At 49.6% G+C, this 5,594-nt stretch overlaps 1 pseudogene; it reads right to left on the reverse strand.

Annotated features, from left to right (window-relative positions):
• Positions 1-2,489: 2,489 nt before the first annotated feature.
• Positions 2,490-3,000, reverse strand: LOC105714195 (probable E3 ubiquitin-protein ligase DTX2; annotated as a pseudogene).
• Between the last annotated feature and the right edge of the window lie 2,594 nt (positions 3,001-5,594).

Here is a 5,594-nt window from a genome sequence, read left to right on the forward strand (position 1 = left end):
AAGGCTTTTCCTGTTAAAAATAACGCCCAGAGCCCAATAAAGCAGGACATCCACTTTCCCAAGCCCACAGGCACTTTCCATCCTTCCCACTGGTCCCCTGTTAGCATGCGTGAGTTCTAGGCCACTTCTCTGCCTCCATGGGAAATGCCCCTCCAGCACATCAACGATTTAAAGAGACCCTTTGGGGCTGTAGTGCCATCCTTTCTGCTGGACTCCAGCTGTGACCAAGTGGCCAAGTGGCCGGGTGGGGGCCACTGTCAGGGCCAGGTGAGAGTGTCAGATGCCTGCCTTCCCACCCTGAGAACACAGCCAGCAGGGAGGGGAAAGTAGGCTCTCTGCCACACTCCTGGCCATGTGGCTCTCTCCACAGGGGCAATGACCAGATTCTGCCCATGGTGGCCAGGAATGACCTGGAGATAAGGTCTGGGCATCTTTACAAACATTGCCAGGTTGCAGAAAAGTGAAGCCAGGAGAAACGGGGTGGGAGAGCCTGTGGACTCGCTCTAGGCAGCTGGGGCACTAGGAAGGCCACACTGGGACTCCTGGTCTACCATGCACCGATCATGAGGTCTTGGGCAGGTTGCCTCACCTCCTTGGGCCTCAGTTTCTGCATTTGCAAAATGAATCTCATGGTGCCCCATTCCTGGTGTTGACAAGAAGATTCTCAGAGAAATGGACATGGAGGTGCTTGTCAGCAGCAGCCCACTCTACCAGGGTATGAGATACACTTACATCAAGGGTGTCCATCAGCCACCACTTCTGTCCCACATCCCCAGCCCCCATAGCCACCTGTACCCAGGACACTTTCCCCTGGATGTTCCACAGACTCCTCCAAGCGGCACACTCAGAACTGACCCCATCATCTTCCCCTAGCCTGCCCTCCTCCTGCACCCCTAATATGAGGACTGGCAACACCATCTCCCCAGACTCCCAACCCCCAAATCCCTGGCCTAATCCTGGTTTCCCTCCTTACCAACCTCTCACCAGGCTTTAGCTGATGATTGGATACTTTGGTCACCTCACCGCCTGCTCATCTCCAGAATTGCTCCCTCCTCGCCATGCTCAGGACACCACCTCGGTCTGGGTTCTAGTCACCACTCTCCTGGACTGGTGCCAAAGCCCCTGACTGGTCTTCCAGCCTCTGGTGTGTCCACAGAACTGACCCTCTAAGCCAGTGTCTACAGAACTGCATACTGGATGCATTCTTAATCAGAAACAGTAATGGTGATAATAACCATAACAGGCAGTAATAATATAGGCAAGTCCTTTGTCTACATTAGCTCACTTAAGCCCCCAGCAGCTCTGTCAAGGAAGTGCTATTATCATGCCCATTTTGCAGGTGAGAAAACTGAGGCACAGGGTGGTTATGCAGCGTGCTGAGGCCACACAGGAGTGAACAGCAGCAGTGAGGTATGGACCCAGGTAGTCTGGTCCCAGCCTCCCTTACTTAATAAACTCAGTAGGTTTCTTTGTAATCACACACAGGATAAACTTAGCATGGGAACACAGCCCTTCAAAGCCTAGTGCACCCTCAAAATGCCCTCATCAATCAATCTCCCCACAGCCAGGGCTCCAGTCAAAGACACGAAGCCAGTGCTGAGCACAGCAGATGTTGTGATGCCTCTGAGCTTACGTGCATGCTATTTCCTCTGCCTCAGACAGCTTTTCTACTCCCATCTTTCCCCTTCAAGATGACTCCAGGAAGCCTTCCCTGACCTCCCAAGCCCACCCACCCACAGACCCTCTACTGTCCCCACACAGCACCCACTACATGATATGGCAGGTGTCTCTGCAGCTGTCTCCCCCATTAAACCAGGAGCTCTCAAGAGCAAAGATCACATCTTTTAATCTCTTTGTTGCCTGCTTCTTGCATAGGGAGTGATATGGTTTGGATGTTTGTCCCGAATCAAATCTCACGTTGAGTTGTAATCTCTGACGTTGAGGTGGGGCCTGGTGAAAGGTGTTTGGACCATGGGAGCGGGTCCTTCATGAATGGCTTGGGCCATCCCCTAGTGGTGAGTTCACAGGCGAGCTGATAGTTTGAGAGTGTGTGGCACCTCCCCCCACCTTCTCTCTCTCTCTCTCTTTTTGTTTTTTATTTTTTGCTATAGAGCATTTATTGCAAACAATATTGAGGTAAAAGAAGCTGACCCAGAACCCACCCTGCCCAGACTGGGGAAGTCTCTACTTGCCCCACGCCAGGCAAGCACTGCGGGCCAGAAGCAGCCCCCGGAGAACAGACAGGTCCCATGCACTGAGGTAGCTGCATCTTAAGTCCCCATGAGTACAACTGCCCAGGTTTGGCTGCCCACTTCCCAGAGAGGAGGAGAAGGAAGAGGCAGACAGGTGGAGTCCGCCTTCAGGTGGGGCACACCCCACACCCCCAACAAACCTCCCAGCCTCTCGGGCTGGGCACTTCCTGCCTGCCCACCCAGCCAGCCGTGGGGAAGCGGCGCGGGCACTCAAAGCGGGCATAATGGTGCCAAAGGTCACTGCTGGTCTGTACAGTCCTCGGTCACCCCCTGGGCAGCTCAGTCAGCACGTTCTGCAGGTAGTTGGGGTAGGGGGAACCGTGGCCCGTCACGCTGTGGTCCATCTCTGGCTTGTGGTGGATCTTGTTCTACACCATGGTGCCCATCTCGCCTGTGGTGTTCAATGCATCCGCTGTGACAATAAGCTGCCTCTGCCAAGCCACCTTCAGGAGCCCCAGGACCTTGTGGCCCTGGGCATCATCTGGAAGGTAGCACTGGCGGAGAAACCCTCTGGCAGTGAACAGTTTCTGGGATTGGGGTGCTTGGGGCCCTGGATGCTGTGGGGAATATTGTAAACTATGAGGATGTTCCCGCAGTCCTCATGGCCAGGGAGCAACACCTGGACCCGTAACACTTCCATCTTTCCCTGGGGCTGGGTCCCCAGTTTCTCTCCATAGATGGTTTTGTAAGAGGGACACTGCAGACATCCATCCTTGTTGCCATTGCAGTACTTGGCCAGCAGGCACATGCCTGTTCCTGCTTCACCTCCTGTGCCAAGTAAAAGCTCCCTGAGGCCTTCCCAGAAGCAGAGCAGTTGCCAGCACTGTACTTCCTGTACAGCCTGCAGAAGCATGAGTCAATTAAACCTCTTTTCTTTATAAATTACATAGTCTCAGGTATTTCTTTATAGTCATGCAAGAATGGCCTAATATAGGGAATGAATGAATGAGCAGGAGATTTTGTTTATTTCAAAATGTAATAGGATTTTGAATCAGATAATAAAGCAGGGACTTTGATTCTGATTGCTCTGGATTCAAATTCCAGTTCCATTACTTATTAGCTGTGTGATATCGGGCAACTTACTTAACCTCTCTGAGACTCAGTTTCTTCCTCTGTAAAATACAAGAGAGAGCATAACCCCTTCAAAGGGCTGTCCTGAGGATTAAATGAAGCAAAGCAGATGGCCCTTGACATTAGGTGGAAGCAATGATGATGATGATGATGAAGCTTGTCACATCTGCACATGCTACTACCTTCACTGCATAGCCAGGGCACCGCTGAGCCCATCTTCCCTAAGGCACTCTCTGCTTCCTGCCTCTCACATGATCAAGCAGAGCAGCACCTTCCCACCACAGGATCTTTGCACGTGCTGTTCCTCTGGAAGGGATGCTCCTCCGTCCACTCTGCCCAGAGTTGGCTCCTTCTCATCTTTTATGCCCAAGCATAGATGTCACCTCCTCAGGGTCTGTCTTCTCAACCACTCTATAAGAACAGCCCCTGAAGGAGTCTCATGGCACAAGAAGATTAAACAATGTCTTCAATTTTAATAAATTTCTGCAACTCCCCCAAAAAATAAAAAAGAAGAGCAGTGCCTGCACTCTCTACCCCACCATTATCCATCTCAACCTCTGTTGGTTCCGCCATAGCAATGCAAGAATGTATAACTATTTTCTGCATTGTGGCAGCCCTTGTCAGCCCCAAGATGGCAGCGGCACAGCTGTCGTCTTCACTGCTGACAGTGCAAAGCTCAGTAAGTAGTGTTGGGTGAATGTTGAATGAATAAACTACTTAGACTCCGTCCAGCAGAGCAAAGGAAAGGTGTGGGAATTTGCAGCCCCATCCCTGGCAGATGGAAGCGAGACCCCTCCCTTTCCCCGAAGCCTCAGCAAGGCTGCACCTGGCTGCCTGCAGCCAGTGGTGCTCAGAACCAGCTCACCAGAGACAGATTGGAGGGAGTTCAGAGGAGTGGGCCTGGCAGGATTAAGTGGAGGGAGAGGGTGATTTATAAAGAAAGATAAAAGGGCCCAGCTTCATAAGGGCAGGCTGCAGGATATTTCAATAACAGCCTCCAAATGTTGGCAAGGTGTGTGCACCAGGGGAGCAGAGATGACTCTCCCACAGAGATGCAGAGGCAGGCACAGGGGACATGCAAGGAAATCTCAACTGACTCTACAGGCCTAAAGTGGAGTGGGAACCTATGGCCAAAGCAAGGAAGCTGCCAGCATCAAGGGACAAGCTCACCTCACCCAAGCAACCCATTCTGGAGGCCCTCTAGGAGTTCATAAGGCAGAAAGCAAGAGAAGAGACTCTTTCCAGAAACCAGAGGAGAAAACCTGTCCCCTCAGTAAGACCACTTTGCCAGGCATCTGAGAAGGAAGATGCCTCAGACCAGTGATTGGCAAACTACGGCCAGCAGCCTAAAATCTAACCCATCATCTATTTTTGTAAATAAAGTTTTATTGGAACACAGCTGAGCCTATTCATTTAAGAGTTTTCTGTGGCTGCTTTTGTGCTGTGACTTCAGGGCTGAACGGTTGTAACAGAGACTGTGTGACTTGCAAAGTCTAAATATTTACTCTCTGGCCCTTTACAGACACAGTTTGCAGTGCCTATTTTAGACTATGGATTCCCAGGTCATGTGCACATCACTCTGAAAGGGGAAATAAATGTCCACATGTCCCCAACTTTGTCTTAAATTATTTTATTGTAATATTATTTAAATAGATGCACACATATAATTAGGTATAATCATCTTAGGCTTTTAGGTCTTACACAACTAGAAAACAAAAAATATTCTTGGATTCAATACCTGCAGAATGACAAAAATATTCAAATTAAAATTAACAGCATTAAAATAATGCAACTGGTGATGTTTTTGCTGAAGAGGCATTGTTAGTTGGAGCCCGGGTGGCCTCTAGGATACAGATTTGTTTGCATTTAGCAAGGTGAGTACTAACAGAGTGCTATGTGATGACTCAATTCTCCCACTCGGTTTCTCCCTTCTAACTATTGCAAACACTTTCTTTCACACGGAAAGCCATGACATCATGGGCCTTCAGTGGACGCAACTACTCAGCCACATCTGTGCTTTCTTGCATCAGCCTGTGAGAACTAAGGTGTGTGGTTCTGATTGCCCTCGCATCTCAGAATACAATTAAAATTTGAGCACTAAAATCTTATGTCCACACCCAAATATAAAGTGACCAGCCAGCCGAGCCAGAACATAATTATACCCATTTTTTGAATTAACAATAAAATAAAAAAAGAATTTTAAAAAATCTTAGCGGAATTATCCACTGGTTTGAGGATCCTGATTTGAAAAGCAGAGATCTAGCCCACCAT

Source organism: Aotus nancymaae, unplaced genomic scaffold (genome assembly GCF_030222135.1).
Source record: "Aotus nancymaae isolate 86718 unplaced genomic scaffold, 86718_ANA_hifiasm-v0.15.2.pri h1tg000010l, whole genome shotgun sequence".
Taxonomy (NCBI): Eukaryota; Metazoa; Chordata; class Mammalia; order Primates; family Aotidae; genus Aotus; species Aotus nancymaae.